Source organism: Passer montanus, unplaced genomic scaffold (assembly GCF_014805655.1).
Source record: "Passer montanus isolate IOZ18808 unplaced genomic scaffold, ASM1480565v1 scaffold10, whole genome shotgun sequence".
Taxonomy (NCBI): domain Eukaryota; kingdom Metazoa; phylum Chordata; class Aves; order Passeriformes; family Passeridae; genus Passer; species Passer montanus.
This window is the reverse complement of record NW_024356505.1, coordinates 25,567,446-25,588,177: the sequence shown is the minus strand read 5'-3', so window position 1 is coordinate 25,588,177 and position 20,732 is coordinate 25,567,446.

The following is a 20,732-nucleotide window of genomic DNA, read 5'->3' as shown; positions in this document are numbered from 1 at the left end:
AGACCAAAGGAAAGAACCATTAGTGGAATTTCACTAGAAGTTTTATTTCCCCCCATAGAAGCCATGTGGGGAAAAAACAAACGAAGATCAATACCCAGGATGCTCTCCCTTCCATCACAGCATCACGCACCACCTCTGCCTGTGGGTGATATTTGCCTCATGATTATTAGGATCATATGAGTTCTGCTTCAAAACTGCTCTGCATGAGCTAGAGCTGAGTGCTAGCATGGAAGTGGATGGTAGTGGGAAAAGTATTAACAAGCTTCAAAGTTATGGATCAAAAAACTGTGGTTCAGAACCATCCTCTGCTTTACCCAAAGAGGCACTACTGCTCTGCAGCTGAGGAAACCTGCATAGGAGTTCTCTCCACCAGAAAATGGTCATTAGGAAAAAGTGAGAAGACGTGAAGTTTTTCATCTCAGCTCATTTGAATATGTTACTCATGATGATGTATTCAGCTACTATAGCTCTTTTCCTTCTATATTGCCAGCTTTAGAAACATATTTGAAACATCTTAGCAGTTATAAATCAAAGATTAATTTTTCTTGCAATACTTATTTTTTCTCGTGAAAGTTGTCATCTATTTCTAAAGAGGTGATAAGAGGTGATTTTTCCTGGAACTGGGAAAGCAGGTACTCAGGTTGATGCAGATCAGCCACATGCTTAACTGCTTGTGTTCAGGACTTGAATGCCTGCCCACAGAACAGAGACCAAGAAGATCGAACGTGTAGAAAGGGAAGAGGAGCCCAAGCCATCAGACAGGCTGTGCTGCCCCATGCTCATAAAATCAGTGGGCTGTGACTTCCAGCCACTTGCCTTAATCAAGCTATGAGACTGCTTTTTCTACATGTAATGGGCTGGCTGAGCAATTTGCTTAGGAATTTAAAGCAGAGGTAACTAAGGCTTAAAGCTATGGGGAAAGAGAATTGGCCTCTGTGCTGTTTATAAGGTGTCGCAGCCATCCACAGCTTTAAAATTAATTTTTTTTTTTCTTATTCCTGGTGCTCAGCTCTAGTCATTGTGCCTTCTACAGGTTGTGTGACACTCCAGAGTAGAGGGTAGGTTGGAATTAGTTGATTTCAAGGTCCCCTTCCAACCCATACCACTCTGTAATTCTATAATACATGTTCTACCTTTAGTTAAGATTCACAATGTCACTTCCCATTGCAAGATTTTGTTTTCAGTTTCAGTTATGCTTCTGTAAGTCTACATATATTGTAGCAGCAGGTTTGCATTATAGGTTGAAAAATCAATCAAAACCAAACTAATAATTTTAGAAAGCAACAAAAAAAGATGGACAGAAAATACTGTTTGTTTATAGTAAAGGTATTAAATGAGAGGCATTTACTTGTATCCTTCAAGGTAGAAACTGGAGGACTGGTTCATGATTTTCTTTTGTTGCCAGATGAAACTGCTTAAATAGGCAAAATCTGAGTATTTAAATTGAAAAGTTCAGTTGAAACATTTGCCACATGTGAGAAAAGAAGATCAAGGTCTCTCAACCAGAAAGCTAGTAATTAATTTACTGCAAGTCTTCTTTGTGTCTGAATTCATCCAGACACAAAGGCCAGAAAATAAATTAAAAAAAATATGAAACAATGTCCAGTGTTAGTAAGGTGCCTTTTTGTTGGTTTTTTTTTCCCCCCCCAAAAAAACCCAGTAGGTCAGATTTGGTTTTGTTTCAGAATGGTTGTGTGGTTCTGATTATTAGGAAAAAAAAAAAAAAAACCAAAAAAACCAAACAAGCATACAAGCTTGAAAACCTCTGGATCATAATAATATTCACAGCATTTATTCTTAGGATGCTCCTCATCCTGTGCACAGAACACAACAGACATCCCTTGGAAGAACAGGGTGGAAGCTTGTATTTAAATACAGAATTGCATCTGAGGACTGAATCACAGCATGCAAACACAAATGTGCTGTGACAAGCAATATATTTCAATTCTTGATTTCTTCATTACAAGCAACTCGGAGAGTGAATAAAGACCAAGTAGGCTCTTACATATTGTCTGTCACTCTACTTGATATCCATTTTTGGGGTGTATGTTGAATTCCTCTGGAAAATACAATGTAAGTCACAGTGCCATTCTCCCATCTCACTTTACATATATAATTTTCCATTAGGGCATTAATAGTGCACACAGAGGTGACTCTGCTCCACTCATCCTTCTATTTAACTTTTTTTTTCTCACTTTGAAATTAGTAAAGTTTAAAATATTCTTCCTATCAGATTAGGTTTATTATGTACTCATAAGACACATTAAAGCAGTTAAGCCTTTTTAAAATGTTCCTTTTTATATCTCAGCATAACAGTGAATTTAATAACATTAAGTTTGGACAGGAAGGACTAAATAACAGGAAATAATCTGTATTTCATGACTCCAGGTACCAAGAAAATAATATATACAGTTCAATTTCCTTGGTGCAGATATGACATTTTTGTAGGAACAAGAAATTAGAAATTTAAAAATGTCCTGCTTTCTGATTTTAATATGTTTTACTGATATGAAGTTTGATCACATTTGATTGTTGTTTAGGAAGCAAGAAAAGAAAGATAAAAAACTGCAGTTTACAGACAAGCACGAGAAGCAAGCAAGCTATTCAGCATAGGAATACTTTGTCTCCTTAATGGATTTCTGCTGATTGTACAACTTTATCTGAAGAACATTAATGAAGGAGCAATGTGATACATATGTCTGGTGAGACTCAGGCAATGTAACAAATTACTTTATAGGTGACATTTTGTGCCTTTTAAAGAATATTTTTATTTGTTATTGCCTTAAGCATGTTCAATGTGCTCTGTTTACATTTGACTTTCTTTTCTCATGTGTCTCCTATAATAGGGGTTCTTTCAAATAGAATGTAGTGAAGATGCCAAAGCTTACAATAAAAGAGGGTTTAGAAACAGATTTAATCCAAGGCAGACAGGTCCTCACTTTTTACAGCACTGAATACCAAATGATTCCTGCTTATTTCAGGGTATAAGAATCACAGGTAATTTTTCCTGTGCCACAGAGTAATTACAAATTTGTGCTTTATCTTCCTGGTGGACTGGGAAGACAGTTTGACTATAAGCCCTGGAAATCACATAGCTGGAGGGTGGCATCATTGTGACAGGACTGAACAACTGGCCATCACTAAATTTAAGGCATTTGCAAACACTTTTACTTTTGAATTTATTTATTTTTTCTGTTACCCCTTTAAACCACATCTTTCCAGTAAATTTCCATTGCTTTTCAGTCCTCCTCCTATTCCTTGTAATGGTGTACCCTGCAGAATGAGGCAAAGTTCAGTCAGACTTGCAGGGCTGGTGCCTGCCAGGTTTTCATCAGGCACAACACAGGGCTCCCCCTTTGTTCTGTGGGAGCTGGAGGGTGACAAAATGGGGATGTATTCCTTGCAGCACTTCTCCCCAGAAAAACCATGCCAGAAACTGATGTGGAATCCCTAATGTGAGAGAAAAGGTCTTGTTCATGAAACTTCCCAGCTTTGTTCCAGGAAGCATTATATAGCTATATTTAGCTATATAGCTATAGCTATATAGCACTAGACAGAACTCATTTCAGCAGCCTGTAATATATTTGCACTCAAACATCTTGCCTGCAACCTTACACCTCTACTCCACTGAGCACATTTCCGCCTGCAGGAAGACCTGTGGAATTTTGTTTGCAGTTTTTTGGTGGGGAAATTGCATGAGAGGCAAACATTTCTCACTTCTTGGTTTGAATAACACTGTTATCCTGCTGTCTGCTGTGAAGGGTTTTTAAGTGAAGTGTTTACCATTAGAGCCTCTCCATGTAAATTATTTACTTTTGACACTGATAGCTAGTAGGGAACATTTTTTGTGGGATATGGATTTATAATTACACTGTTAGTTTAAGGAATAAAGCCTTTTTTTGATGGCTTACAGAGAGTGTGTTTTTGGTTTTGAAACTGTAGGAGATCTACGAGAAATCTGACCTATCATGTTGTCTCTGGCTCAGGAGAGGCAATATGGAATGAATAATAATAAAAAAAAAGAGCAAAGAATTATTTTCTCTAAAAGCACTTTAATCTGAATCCATGGACAGATGGCCAAAGCAAAAATTGTTGTGTTATTTTGAAAGCTTTGTGTGGCTGCCTGGAAGCTATTGTTCCTGCAGCAGGGCAGGCAGGGGGAGCTGAGCAAATTCTCCTGGTGAGCTTCTCTGAGAAGTCAGCCAGATTCAATTGGATCCAAAGCACAATAACTTAAAAGCACAGCAAAAATACCTTCAACACATGCGTGCATTTCCCTGCCACCCTGAATTTACCATGTACATAGCAGATGGAATATTCACCCAAACGTGGCTAGGGTGGAAAACCAGCTGCCATTCCAAAGGCACAGCTCCATGGCTCCATGTGCAGGGTGTCCCTGGGACCTGGGCCACAGTGAAAGCTGCCGAGGGAAAGGCCAGAGCAAGGGGTGCTGCTGGGTGGAGCTTTGGCACTCAGCTGAGGAGCACTGCTGCTGTGCTCAGTGTTTGCCTTGTGTTTGGCTGGCCCTGGATATGATCATTGCCTGGAGTGCATATCAATATGTGTAAAAGACACATTAAGCTTTTGTAAAAAGTTTTGACTCTAGCCTTGGTTCTTAGTATCCAAATGAAGACTGTGAACAAGGAAGGTCTTAGTGACAGTGAAAGAAAGATTTAAAATATACAGCTCAATTAGGTCCTTCTAAATTTATTCTCTCTATAAAGTGTAATACTTTAAAATTATGTATTTTTTATATTTATTGGGTACATTATGACAAGATGAAAAGGTTGAAAATAACCTTAGGAGGACTGCTTAATGCTGTCCAGCACAGGGTGGATATGCATCTTGAAACAACCAGTCTGAAAGTGATTGGCTTCTAAAAGTGAAAAAATCAGCTGTTCTCTCAATCAAAGTCCAAATCTTAATTTCTATTTTACTCTCTAACTGAAATAGCAAAGGGTAATGAGTGTAAATGTAGTTTTTGAATTAAACAGTTGGAATTTTCCTTGTTTTTGGAAACCAGTGCAACTATAAAAAAAAGTAGTTTCAGAACACCACAATCCAGATGTCTCCAGCCATATTACAAGTGAGTGTAATGCAGCCAATGACACAGCCTAGCAGTGATGGGCTCTGCTGCAGAAGCTCCACGCCTGGCTCAGGTGAAGCACCTGCTGGCACAGCTGCCATGTGCTGATTGTTAACCCATAGCTAACTTGGGTGTTAACTTTCAAAATTATTATTAATTTTCCCAGCGGTGGTAAAATGGTTCTGGCAAATCAGAGAATCGCAGAATATGCTGAGTTAGGAGGGACACATAAAGATCAATGAGTCTGACTTGGCTCTGCACAGGACACCCCAAGAATCCCACCATGAACTCTGGGGGCTTCATCATGCTTGGTGCTGTGACCACTTCCCTGGGGAGCTGTTCCAGTGCTCAACCACCCTCTGGGGAAAGAACATTTTCCTCATATCCCACCTAAACCTCCCCTGACACAACATCAGGCCATTCCCTTGGGCTCTGTCACTGCTCACCACAGAGGAGAGATCAGTGCCTGACCCTCCTTTTCCCCTCATAATGAAGTTGTCGATTGCCATGAGGTCTCCCCTCAGTCTCCTCCAGGCTGAACAGACCAAGCGACCTCAGCCACTTCTCACACGGCTTCCCCTCAAGGCCCTTCACCATCCTCATGGCCCTCCTTTGAACACTCTCTAATAGCTCAATATCTTTCTTATATTGCAATGACAATGCCAGACCAAAATCTCTGACCAATTCTATTTTTCTGTAAACCTTACTTTTCAGTCACATGAAATAATGGACTTCTTATATTTTTGTACAAATGACTAAAGCATATGTCATTAAACTGTTGAGTAGATTTTGATATATCCATTTTTAATATTGCTTTTATTTTACAATGTCTTTCGCAGTGAGCTGAGTGAAAAACACATATGAAATATGTGGTTTTGTTTAAATATTCAGATAAATCAAAAAGCCATTTTCCTAGGATGCTGTCTCAGGGCAGAAAGAGATGTGGCAACTGAATTATAAACCCTTAGTCATTTACAGTACAGATATTGATACAGCAGGAAATGTAATGCTGTGACTAATTTTGTTGTAATATAAATATTCTATTTTCCCTTTTTATTTTGCTTTTTCTCCTTGATAGCTTGTTATAAGCTTTAACTAATGCATTTGAAATAAGCCACAGTCACCTTTTGTTCTTGCTCTTCCTGAAAGAGTATTCCACAGGCACAATGAAAATTTGCTAATCAAAACAAGATTGTGAACTGAGAAAATAATCTTGTCACAAGCATTGCCTAACTCAGTTCTGGTAAGTTTGCATCTGATTTACTGGATTTTCCCAGCACATACTGCACTAATGAAGGTATTACTTAGTAAAAAAATGCTCCAAAAGATACCAGAGCAAAGAGGATGATGAGGAAGTTTGTGTTTATAATACGCCACAAAGCAGAAAGGCAGAGTGGGTGTTGTTTTCTGTGTGAACACACAGCAATATACAGATATTATATCTACATAATATATTGCTGACAGCAGATTGGAGTGATTCCACATCATGAGTTGCTTTTTACATGTGTCCAGATCCACCAAGGAACTGAGCAGATTTTCTGTGCTTCAGGGGAAAATCTCATTTGGTTACTGGTGATCTAGTTTTGAGGTCTCTGGCACTGCCTTGACAGTGAATTTACAAAGAATTAATTCTGTGGGGTCTTTTTGACAATAAAGCAGTTTGCTACTGTTATGCACAGTGCCTTTTCCTTTGAAAACACTATTATAGGAAAAATACTACAAGAGATGACTGTGTCTGTTTTGGAAAAAAATTCAGATTGCCTTGATATAGAAAGTCTTTGAAGTTCTCATAGCTGATCTCAAAACTCCTACTATTTAATTCTACAGCCTGAAAACCACTGCACACAGGGTGGACAGTAATTTCTTGAAGGATGAGATAATGCTGATATTGGGATAAAATGGAGAAAATTGTGGCTGTGCTGATGAAATCTGGAAAACCACAGTTCATACAAACTGTCTCTGCAGAGAACTGGGGATCTGCTGAGCAGCTCACCAGGATGCTGGGCAGCCTGCCTATTCTGCAGCTACTGTGGAAGTAAAGAGAGTTGAAAGTGCTCAGGGCTCCATGACCAGACTATTAATCAGTGAAAATGGGTGATGCAGAGAAACTCCATCTTTGCATATAATTAGCTGGCATTCAAGTTGCTGTCTCTGTGGGATTAGTTTTAGACTCCACCGAGGCAGCTGAGCTGGGCATGGTAATTCAGCACAGTTGCATGTGCAGATAGTAGCTCTAGGATGTTGGCTTGAGTCTTGAAAGCAGTACAACAGTGTTGGCTATAAATAATACAGCAGGGGACATGCAGGCAATGCTGTTTTCAATACTCATGTTAATCCATTACAAGTTTGCTTTGGTATCTCTCCCTGACACAGCTTTATGCTGCTCAGACTTGCCCTTCATGTGCAAGCAGTGAAGCTCGTTGGTTTTTCTGTGCTCAGGCAACGTGTGGCTCTAGAGCCACAGTTGTGTCTGGGAGGGGAAAGAACAGATGGGCTGAAAGTGGGCATGCCATGTTCAAAATTACAATTAAATTTTTATATTACTTCTTAAGGACTACTTTATATTACTTCTAAGGACTACTACTTTTTCCCCTTCATGTGCAAGCAGTGAAGCTCGTTGGTTTTTCTGTGCTCAGGCAACGTGTGGCTCTAGAGCCACAGTTGTGTCTGGGAGGGGAAAGAACAGATGGGCTGAAAGTGGGCATGCCATGTTCAAAATTACAATTAAATTTTTATATTACTTCTTAAGGACTACAAATCCAAAGGGAAAAAAATCCTCATTTTATTGTTCAGATGATAATATGAAATGAAGACTGTGGCATGGTCTCGCTGAAAGACTCTGGAAGGAAAGTGCTGACAGTGAACAGTAGAGAGGCACAGAGAACTCTGAAATACTGCAAACACTTGTTGTCATTACAGTACTGGGCAGAAAATATCTAGTGTTTGGGTTACAGGCACACTGTGTTCATTCAGAAATTGTCTATGGACTGCCCAAGGAGCCTTGACTGTGCTTGGAGACCTGAACCCTTGAAGGAGCAATCTTCTAACTCCCATGGCAGGTGAGATGTGAGTGACTGAAAACAGGGTTAATGAACACTTACATTGTGCCCCTATACTTGCCACAGTGATAAACTCTTGTTACTCTCAGATTTCTGATAAACTACAAGCAAGAAAGTCACAGTGATGCCAAGAGAGAGCATTTGTGTATATCTAAATTTTGTGGCCTGTTTTATGTTATGTTGTTCCTGATTTGTGGCACTCAAAGTGGGATAAGTGACAAGTTAGTACATGCATACCTGTATGCCCACATTTATTAGTAATTCCTTACAGCTGGTCAAAAATCCTCTGATTTCTACAAAAAGGACATGCAGTTGCATGTAATAATGTGCATTGTTGCAGTGGCATTATGATAAAATATAACAATACTAAAAAGGAAACAATGCCTTTGCCTGATTTATATTCAGTGCAAGAAGAGATAATGTGTCAACAGTCCATGTATGAGGTAGGGTTAAACTTGAAAGAATAAGACTAATGCAAGTTTCTTTTATCAGGTACATCTATTTCACTAAAATTTTCAAATTTTTTTTTCCTTTCTCAGCCAACTGTTACAAATCACTTATTTCTACTCAGAAGACACTTTGCAGTCAATAACATCTTGTGGGAACATCTTGTCAGAGAGTTTGACACTTGAAGAAAAGGAAGGGTGTAAGTAGGCAGGTCTGTGGGTTTTCAGGCTGCCTAGAAACTCGCTGGTAGCAGGGGAATGCTCCACAGATGGGAAGAAATCACACAGTTGTGTCCTGAGGCTTACAGGGTCAGTGACTCTGTTTAGGCCTTTAAATACATCTGCATAAGCTTTTAATTTTTCATATTAATGTTTTTGAAAGTGTTTCTGATCTGCATTTGCATATGGATGCCAGATGATGATGCATTAAGTCTACAAGCTGAACTGAGCACAAAAACATGCTCAAATGAAGCAGGGAAATATTGCTGTGTAAAAGCCACAGATAAAATTATATATGCAGAATTTACCTAGCACGTTGCTGGAAAGGAGCCATCTCTTTGAGTATTGCAGCAATGGGTTTAGCATTTAAGTAAACCAGGAAAATGTGTGATTGACAAAGAATATGAAACAAAGTAATAGGACAGGTCTTTAAAAGAACCTAAAATTTATCTAGCACTGGGAATCAGTTATGTAATGGGTTTTGCCTAAAACCAAGTAATTATTATATCTGATAAATCTATTTGGGAAAGAAAAATCAGTTTGAACAAGTAACTCACATTTTTTTCTCAGATTATCTGAAACTTAAAGATGAGAAGTGTTCTATGCAGGCCTTCTGATGATATAATACATGTGATGTTCCACATTTGATTTGGCTGGAGCTGGCCATCCTTAAAGAGCTATTTCTTAAGTGTGTGTTATCACTTCCAGTACACTGCATTGCTCTAAACATTAGTGTGGGATGACTAGGGATTATGGTGTGCTAGAAATGGGATTTCCATTTCTACAGACACCAAATAAGACTTATCTGAAAAGTCTGTTAACTGATTCTGCAAAGTTTTTGTTAATGATTGCAATAGGAGACATAGTTTTTGTCTTCTTCACAGAGAGAAATGAGAGTAGAATGGGCCTTTCTATTTTCAAAGAAAAAGTTTGAAATTGCCTTTAATGTTTCATTCTGGGAACTCTGATTTGACAAGATGTAGTTTGAATGTCTTCAAAACTTGAACACCAGAGAGACCAAGCACTTTTTGCCTGATGAGGGAACAAATTCCAGTAAGTATTGCAGGAATATTTCTGTGAAATTGCAGGATGTCAGCAAAATATATGGAGTTGGGCTGCATCACAGATCTTGGCTCTGTAAAAGCACTCTTTCTTTCAATGCCTCTGGGTTCCAAATTCAAAGCAGAAGACATCAGGACATGGACAAAGTGAAGCAGGTGTCGTTTTTATATGTCCTTCCACTCATGACTCTGTACGTTTTCTCATACCATAAGGTTTATGTTGTACATTATTCTTTCTTTGGACCTGAATCTCTCCCTTTTCTGTGTGAGATATTTCACTTGGTAAATGTAAGCTTACTGGAACTAAAATGGATTTAAATTGCTGTAAAGTTCTAAGGGAATGACACTTTCTACTGAATAACTCTTTCAGCCTTACATAATAACCATCTGAAAGTCAAAGTAGTGTCCTTTCCCAAGGACACAGTTTCAAAGCTGTCACCTGTAATTGTTATGCAAGGAAAGGAACTAATCAAAAAGATAGTGTTCATCATTTGATTTCATACTTGTTCTACAAGCTTAAGCACAGGAAATCTATGAGAGATTTATTTCATTGCTCACTCATATCTTTACTGCACAGGATAAAGATGAATGTCTACAAAGAGATCTTTGAATTCTTTCTTTCAATTTCCTGCAAGAAAGAATACCGGAAAGGTTTGTAGCTCTCCCGAGACTTAATTTCTATATATACCCGAGGGTGACTTCTGATCAAAGATGCCTTTTAAAAAGAAGGCTGGTGAAGGTCCTTTAAATAAATGCAAACTTCCTCCCCAGGGGCTGCCAAGGAGCAGGAGTAAGTCTATAAGAGGGAGCCGGAGAGTATTATTGGTAGAAGTGCACTGAAAAAAAAAATAATTCAAAGTAACCTGTTTCCTAAATGTAAAGGGGTTTTGTTTTAACAACCCAATACAAAATTTAGTAAAGCTTTGGGAAATGTCTCTATTTATAGATATTGCTCTGACCAACATGCCCAACTAACATGGTTATGGTTGAGGTTTTTTTCTGTGTTTTAGCACAGTGATATTTGCAAAGTTTCCATTGTGTTGTTTTTTAAGGGAACATCATTGTCTGGGAACTAGAAGTTTCAAAGTAACCTGTTTCCTAAATGTAAAGGGGTTTTGTTTTAACAACCCAATACAAAATTTAGTAAAGCTTTGGGAAATGTCTCTATTTATAGATATTGCTCTGACCAACATGCCCAACTAACATGGTTATGGCTGAGGTTTTTTTCTGTTTTTTAGCACAGTGGTACTTGCAAAGTTTCCATTGTGTTTTTTTTTTTAAGGGAACATAATTGTCTGGGAACTAGAAGCTCCTCCTGATCTAAGCTTCCTGGGACCATGAATTGACCCATATGCTGAGTGGTTGTCTGATTTCATAATTTGCATGTGTATTTAATGCTGATGTGATAGAATTATTTTGAAATTCAGCATCAGTACTATTCCCTTTCCTTCATGAGAAGCCAACCCACAGCCACTTGGCAGAAGGTGGTTTGTGTGTTAATGAGAAGGCACATCTTGGTGTGTAACACACCTTGCTACATTACTATCTTTCCCTTAATAATACAGTCAAAGTTTCTCCTTGATAATTACTGTTTCTGCTTTATTTCCTTGCAGTTTGAAGAGTAGAGACGCATATGTTAAACTATTTATTGTCAGAAAATATTTGCAAATGGATTTAATTTAAATACTTTAAAATAGTCTTGATTCATAGAAGCAGAATCACTCAGACCTTAAGAAATACTGTAAAATCTAAGATGTCCCAGAATTCCATGTATTGGGCACATCTAGATTCCACTTGAAAAACAAAACACTGCATCAGTGCTTCCTTCAAATACTATTTTATTGAAATTTTTTGTAAAGAAGGTCTTTGGTAGTGACATTTAATTATTTAAATGAGTATTGAAGCAAGGTATTAAAAGTTGCAGGTGAGTCTTGAGTCTTGAGTTTTGCTCCTATTTTCTTTGTATATAACCAAATTTTCTTCTACTTTGGGTTATTCAGAAATCACTAACTGATCTCCTTGGTGTGACATGAAGCATTGCCAGATAGGATAGTGAGCCTAGAAACTGATTTCTTGATCATCTGTATAAACATGATGTCCCTCCTGGGGCCTATTCTGGAGTCAACCAGCCAGCTTCCTCCAGAGTGAAGCCCAGGATGGCTGCAGGGACCTTTGCTTTGTGCAAGATCAGTGACACAGCACAAAGCTGGGCTCAGAGGCTCAACAGGTACATTTCCACCTTTACCTATGTGTCTTCATGTGTCAGGACCCAAAAAGGTCTTTAATATTTTACTGTAGAACCATCATTTCTCCCTTGCAACATCAGCCTGAAAATGCCAGTGGCTCCATCTCATCAGGGTCCCTCTCATCAGGGGATCTTCCTTCTGTTTGATGAAACCAGAACCTTGGTCTCCATATACACAGAAATGTCCCAAAGATAGGAATGTTTTGCCTCTGTCTGGACCAGATTCCATCCAGATCTTCTGAGCTGACTGTGAATGCCACACATCTGTCTCATGGTCTTTATAGAGTCTAGGTCTCTCTCTATGGGACAGACAAATGAAAATTAAAGCTATTTCTTTCTTTCTTTCTTTTTTTTCTCTCCCCCTCCTCTACCTCCCCTCCCACCTTGTTTTGCAGCATTCTTGATGACAGGAAGGGGTGTAAAGCCAAATGGTCTTCTTGGAGTTCTGTGTTGGTGGTGCTAGTCCTAAAGGACTACAAATTTAACTGTACCTGATTCTCTTTTTAAAATTAAGTTTCTTATATCAAAATGTTCCTGCTGTTTTGGTATGTGTACCTGATGAAAACCTTTGGGTTACACAGGGCTGCAGAGATGTGCAGAGGTTTCAATTTAGAAGACAAATTAATGCATTTAGGAAGTCAACAGAGGAAGATTTCTGTTTCCACTGGAGCTAGGGAACCTGAAATATATCCTTAAATCTACTCTAGCTTTTAAAATAAGGAATACATCAAATTACAGTGGAGTGCTGTTGAATTGTCTTGACATATCTTCCCCCCCAGGAGATTATCCCAAAGAGTTATTCAAATTATTTAACTTCAGCAAGGTGCCTATGAAGAGATATCTTTAATTTCGCTGCTTTTTGACTACTGTCCCTGATTTTCCAAATATAAAAAAAGACATTTTTTGGTGTCTTCCAATTTTTTTTCTAAAAAATACACTTACTACTTTAAAATCAAGTGAGAATATTGAAATTCTCTTTTTTAATTCTCTCTTTTTTTGGAACAAACATTTGAGTTTTCCACTAGAAGAACTGTTGGGAATAATAGTGTTAACCTTCATGACACTTGATCTTTAGAAGGAAGGTAAAGAAATATTTTACTATTGGATTATTTTGAATTTTGCTAGAAAGACCTCAATGTGAGGAATGGAAGGGTGGAGGACCACAGAGCTAGAGAAGATCAGTTTTTGGAGAAGATTCAGTGGTGATGTGATCTCCAGACAACTCCGTGGCAGCCAATGTCACCTTTTCAATTCACCATACATGAGTTTTTAGTGGGGTTTGGTTACAAAATAATCTCCAGCATGAGGGTAGCCATACTCCTGATCAAAAATCTCTGATCAAAATAATTTCAAGGATTCTATAAAATCCTCCAAATATACCAAAACCTGATGTCTTTCAGTCGGTAGTAATTTCTTTTTTTCCAGCCCCATAGCAAATAAGGTATCCCAGTGGGTTTCATAACAATTTTTTTTTGTGATGTGAAAATGGAATCCAAAGCAAATTTCTTTGCCTGTTAATGAATCACCTCCACAGTTTTTCCAGAATGCCTGAAATGTTTTACATTTTTAACTTATGTTAACTGTGTTCATGGGCAGTGTTTAACAAGAGAGGCATTGTTCAATATATGTAACAGACATATAGTCCCAGACATACTAAAATGATTAAGCTATAAACACCTTTTGTATCAGCTAGAAAGATGTTCTTTTGAAGTGTCAGTGTGATTTGCAGTATATTTATAATCCTTTCCTGATGTATCTTTTAAATTTTACTCCATGTTTTGTGTTTATGCATTCAGTGTTTTTCCTTCTCATGTGATTTACATCATAAGTAACACAGCAGATATCAGATTCTTTCTCCCAGATGATTTATTGAAGCTGTTAAGATAATTTTTTATTTTATGTCTCTTATCCGGAGAGCTTTCTATTTGGTGCCATCTTTTTTTCCCCATATATTCTCTGTATAATATTTCACTTTGATGGAAATATTGAAGACTTTAAGATGTAGGACATATCTCTCTAAGAATCTGTTAATCTCCTTTTGGTAGAAAACAGACTTTGAACTATACTTTATTCAACCTTCTCTACAGCAATTTTATCTAGAACATATTTCTCCTGTTTGATTATGGGGGTGTCTTGTTGGTCATTGTCAAAAGCCATAATAAAGACAAGATATTTTCATGCTTCCCACTCATCCACTTAGCCAATAATTGTATCAAACAAGAAAATTGTGTTGAGCTCATTTTTCCTGAAAATTAAATTATTCTTATTACCCTCTTGTGTTAACAAATGGATAGATTACTTTAGAATTTATTCCAGTATTCTTTGAGGTACTGAAGTTAGGTTGAATAATATTTAATTTCTTAGATATTTTTCCTCTCTGAAAAGGATTTTCTCTTTGTCCTCTCACAGTCCTTTGGGATCTCATTGTCTTCTAAACACATTCAGAAATCAGTGCTAAAATTTCTGAGACTGCTCTGGCTACTGCTGTGGGTAGTCACAGGGGGACATTTTGTCAGGCCCTGCTGAGTTCATTATCTCTAACACTTAAATAATCTTCCATGCTTCTAATTTATCTCCTTTCTCCTTGTTACTGATTCCACAATAATCTTGGTATGATTTACTGAGTGCTTGCACCAGAAGGTTCTTTGCTTTGAAACAGCTGCCGTTCTCTGAGTGACTCCCCCCAAAGCCCAAGTGCCCACCAGAGTTCCACATCTGTGTCAATGACTGGAAGCTCTAGGTTGGATCCGTGCCCTACTTTCCTTTGCTGTCCTGGGAAGGGAAGTGCCAAGCTCCTCCCTGACATCCATAGGTGTCTGAGGTTTCAGGAGCACTGGTCTCAACACATTACCTCCTTCAAATCTAATATGTCTTATTTCTCAGAAGGGTGATGAGGCTTTAGTTTCCTTTAAAGCTAAATGATGCAATAGCTGAGCTGGGACCCAGAGGAGCCCCAGTGCCCATGTTCTCCACAGCTCTGCAGCCCCTGCCATTCCCATACGATGGCCATGCCATGCCAGGGACACTCTGGGAGTGAAGAGGAGGGAGGCAGAAAGGGATGGCCAGGACAAGAAGTGAGCTTGTGCTGCTCTACTGGTGTGCTGGAAAAGGAAAGGTTAACTCATGGTCTGCTCCAATTTGTCCTGCTTCATTTGAAGATGGAGTGGTTAAAATTTAGGAAAGTTCCTTGTGGTAGAAAACATTGGCAAATTTTTGTGAATAACTCGTTTTGCAAAGAAGTGTTACAGTGTAAAATAATGTTTTAAATAAAATAATTTTGTTATCCGGTAGCATGTAAGTACTCATTGTGTCATATTTGTCATGCCTTCTGGCATAACAAATTTAGCATTTGCTGCAAGACACATTGGCTGCTGTCACAGTAGGTAGCAAAATTGATATAAAAGAGGGACAGCATATGGCAAAAATATCACTTTGGGAAAGGACATAATGCTGCAATTAATAATAAAAGAAGAAAATAATCTTTTTGCAAAGAGAAATCTAATACATTTAAAGTGCATCCCTAAAGCAGTTTGCCATGGTTCCAAGCCTAGGTGAATTCTCCTAGGTGCAGTAATCTTTCAGTGGAATTTATTTTGTCCGGACTATGCCAAGGAGGAACACGTAGTAGATATGACATAGAATATATAATAAACTACAGCCTTCCCCTCCCTCTGAAATATTTTGCTCTCATGGACTTTTGTACCAAAGACTTTATTCCTTGAAAAAGAAAGGAGTATATATACTTAGGTTGGAGTGTCAGCGTTCTTCTTTGCTGCTGTATCACAGTAAAATATTTTTTTATTTCCAGATTGGACTGGGTCTAAAGGCAAGTGTTGACTTCTCTGAATTCTGGCTTCGCTGTAAGTAGAGCTGAAATGGGGAGGTCTCTGAAAAATTACTTCTTTTTGACCAGGGAAGGGGAAAAAGTCCCAAGGTACATGAATTCAATTAAAGTGTCTAAAACTTCTCTCTCTAGAAGACCAGGTGGCTGCTGCAGGTTCACATAGAAAGTTATTCTAAAAGTTATAACAAGTGAAAATACTAAGTGAAATTTTCTGAAGAGGTGTGTATTTCCTATTTCTCCAGAGGATAAGGAGAGGTTATTTCAGCTCAGGATGCGAAGGAAGTTGACCTGCTTGATCCTTGCAACTGTTTTCAAGGACCTGTTAGAGAACAAGGAATGTGGGGTAGGAGCGGTGTTTCACATCTTAAAGCTCTGAAAAGTGTGTTTGACAGATTGCAAACATGTGAAAAGTACATTTCTGAACCACTTTGGTGCAAGGCAAGAGAATTTTCTCAGAATTTTCTGATTTTGTTAAAGTGAATGGCTCCAATAGCTAATCCGTGCTGATTTCCATGGAGAAGCTACAGTGAATCCTTCACAAACCTTCACATGCAGAATCACACAGAATATATTGAGTTGGAAGGGACCCACAAGGATCATTCAGTCCAAATTCTGACCCTGCACAGGGCCATGCCCGGGAGTCTCACACCATGTGACTGAGAGATTGTCCAAAAACTTCTTGAATACTGTCTGTCTTGGTACTGTGACCAATTCCCAGGAGAGCTGCTCCAGTGCCTAACCACCCTCTGGGTGAAAAACCTTTTCCTTATAACCAACCTAAACCTCCCTAGACTCAGCTTCAGATCATTCCCTTGGATTCTGTCATTTGTCACCACAGAGACAAGAGGAGTGTCTCCCCTCCTCTTCCCTGCTTGACTTCTAACAATTGGGATTTGCCTGCCCCTGTGCCCTGAGCAGGTGATGTTTAAAAAGTGGCTAGCACTGATGGACCCCAGCACTTGCAAGAACTTTTTCCCAGGAGACCTTGCTACTGGTTTCCTGAGTAGCCTGAAGTCTGTTCTCCTCATATGCAAAGTTCAGGTTTTGGCACTTCTCTTAACAAGATTTTAAACTCAATTTCTTTGTGGTCACCATGGCCAAGACAGCTGCCAATCTCCACTGATGAGATCCAAACTTTTGACAAGCAGAAGATCAAAGAGGGCATCTGTCTGAGCTGGCTCCCTTAGGACCTGTTCCATAAAGTTGTCATACAGGCTTTTAGGAATCTTCTGGCCTGGGTTGTACCAGCTGTGTGATGTTCCCAGTCAATTTCTGGCAAGTTGAAGGACTCACAGGGACAAGGATAGTTGAGTTGGAAGAGTTCCTTAGTTCTTCAAAGAATAATTCACCATTGTCCTGTCCAGGAGGTCTGTAGTGGACTCCCACGATGGCATCTGCATTATTTGTTTGTTCCTTGATTCTCATCCAGAGGCTCTCAACTGTGCCATTGCCAGCTGTGAGCTCCATACATTCTGTCCCTCTATTCCAGACAGCACCTCTGCTGCCCTGCCTGTCCCTCCTGAAGAGCCTGTAACCATCCATCAGGGCACTCCAGGCACAGGACCCATCCCACCAGGTTTCACTTCTGCCAGCCATGCCAATTCTCTGGGACTGGGCCAAAGCCTGGATTGCCCTTGTTTGTCCCTCTTGCTGGGTGCATTAGTGTGGACACATTTCAGGTGTGGTCATTGCAGCTCACACCTCCTGAGGCAAATGGAGGGATCCTGTTGGTGCTCCTTTCCTCAAGTACTGACACCCCATCCCATCACTCATCACTGGCCAACCTGGCTTTGTCCCTTTCTGCCTTCCAGGCTGGTTTAAAGCTCTGTCAGTGAGCCCTGCCAGTTCCTGTGCTAGAGATCTTTTCCCCCTCTGATATTGGTGAATCCTGTCAGGTGTCAGTAGACCAGGTGTTGAGTGGATCATCCCATGGTCAACAAACACAAACTTTTTCTGTCAAAACCAGTCTTTGAGCCATGCACCGACCTGATGGGTCTGCCTATTTCCATCAATATTATTCCTTCTTACCAGAAGTAGTGAGGAAATCACTACCTTTGCTCCAGACCCCCCTCCCAGTTGTCACAGGGCCCTGAATTCCCTTTTGATAGCCCTCTGACTTTTTTATTTAATCACTGCCAGTTTAAACAGCAATAGAGGACAGTTATCAAAGGGCCTTACTAAACTGGAGAGTTTTTCAGTAATGTCCCTGATCTGAGCCCCTAGAGACAGCAGACTTTCTTGTGAGTTGGGTCTGGTCTGCATACCAGGCCCTACATGCCCCTTAGGAGGGACTCTGCTATTAGAACTACCCTTCTGTTCCTCTTAACAGAGGAGTCGTGGTGCAGGGAACAGGAGGGAGGCTCCATTATCCCAGAAGGATCTTTGCCCACCTCATCTGTTGTCTGACTTAGTTCCAGCACCTCACACCTCTTCTAGAAAGTTCCAGTCCTACTTGTCAAATTCTGAGAAAGAGGAGGAACCTTTTGGGCCTGCTTCCAGCTCTCATATTTAAAACACTCTTGGCTCAGAGTTGTTTGATTGATTACTCTGCAGGGTTCTTAGTCTACCTGCTTCTCCACTACAGTGGAGGTTTGAGATTCCCAAGAGTATGAGACCATAGTGTCTCTGAAAATAATGGGTCTATTTCTTGCTCATTCCCTGGGATACTGCATAGAGAGGTGGGCACAGCTACAGGTGCACAGAACAATGCACCTACAAAGTCCTACAGACCGAGGAGCACATGAAAGGTCATCTGTAAAAACTATGCAAGTCCTTTGTATGAAGTTCCTCATCTTCACACCAGACATCCCTCTTGAGATTGTTCATAAGGCAGGGAGACAGAAGGGGGTTTAAAAAAGACCACACAAAATAAAAAAGTACAAACCTCCCCACTTTTGAGAATTTAACAACATTGTAAACTTCTTCAAAAGGATGGTTCTGTCTAAGGGATGTGGAAGTTTGCTGATATGGTCAGACTACCTGTGGGTTTTCTTAAAACCTGTGGAAATGTGGTGCCTAGACCTGAGGGCAACTTATCTTTTCCTGGAATAAATCTCCTCTTAGATTTCCAAGGACTCCTTTTTTCAACAATTTCTCTGAAACACTGATAAGCTTTTAAAGAAGAGATTGGGACAGTGAAAAATGAGAACTGTATGAAAAGGGATTTTCTTTCTGCTTCCTGGAAAACAGCATAATTGGGGGTAGGAAAGAATTCATGTTTATTAGACTTTAATAATATGAATCCAGTCTTTCAGTTTATGATTAGCCATGTTTAGTTCACCGTAATAAATAGATTTACAACATCTGTACTTTACACACAATACTCAGCCAAAAGAAAATTTAATTTAGACTCCTTTATAATATTTATATGGAAGATTATTTTTTGAGATTTCAAAACTCATTTGAATTTATGTCTTATAAATTGAAAAAAATTTAAAACTTATAAGAATGAAAAAGTTTTTTAAATTTAAAATGTTGCTTGGCTTGTTTTCTACTTGTAATAAAAAAAAGAATCATGACTTCATCCTACAAACACATTCTTTTAAACCTAATCCTTTTTAGGAGCAAAGGTGACACAAAACTTCTTGAAATAACTTATAAGCCATCAGGACCTCAAGAGAACCTGGTTGGTTTTAGCTGCCCAGAACAACAACTTCAAAGCCAAATCTGCAGATGTATCCCTGCTCTGCATAGCAAACAGTGAGACTGTCAGGAAAAACCACTACCTCATGTAGAAGAGCACAGAGAAGGATCCAGCAGAATGGAAGTGAAGGGATTTTCATACATTTCTGCTGAAACATCTGTATCAGTTTGTACCAATCATATCATTGACACCTAAAAGCACAAACCGGCAACAGAGAATGGAATCAAGTTTGTAAAGGCTTGATATTCACTCTTTCTTGTTTTTCAAGAGAGGTGCAACACAGAACCGAACATAGAACAAAGAATTATTGACCTCTTTTGTATATATTCTCCTTAAATTTCTGCTATGGGAGTAAGACAAATAGGGGTGAACTCGCGCCAGATCGAAGGCATTGAATTAAGGCAGAGAGCCTCACTAATAATGTATCTTTCTCATTATTAATAATTAATAATATATTTGCCCCTCCAGAGAATCAAAAACACAGAATGAGAGATGACAGATTTGTTTTTAAGCATTTCCCAGTGGACCATTTCCATGCCTTCAGAGGATGTAGTTTGTTCCAGGGTGCTGTACCAAGAGGGATGACAATGTTACACGGAAAATTGCTGGGATCATTTATGCCTTGTTCCACGACTTCCCACTGCTACAAACTGCCAGGGCATCCAGGGTAAGGAGAAGCTGGCTGAGGATTTACCCTGGCCATGGAGGAGCAGATCGTGAGAACAATCTCTGATTTGGCCCGCTGCTCTTTCAGGAGGGGAATTGTGGAGGGTAGTAAATATTCCAAAAGTGTATTTCATAGAGCAACGCATTCACATAGACACAGCTAACTTGCAGGCTTGAAGGTGATGGAAAAGCACCCATTATTAGGAAAGATGAAAATAATGCGTTTATTTTCTTCACTTTGACAGAGAATTAGATTGATTTCAGTATCTGGGTTTGGATGAAATGTTCCTGCCCTTTGTTCAGCCCAGCAATAACTTCAAAGCATTCTGAATATTTGGCTAGGTACAACAGTATTTCGTGTCATAAATCATGGACACATTAGCTGGGCTACTTATGAACTCAGTAAGTAATGACAAATGTAAAGCTAAATTTGGCTTTCACTTGCACAGATGTAAATCTATTG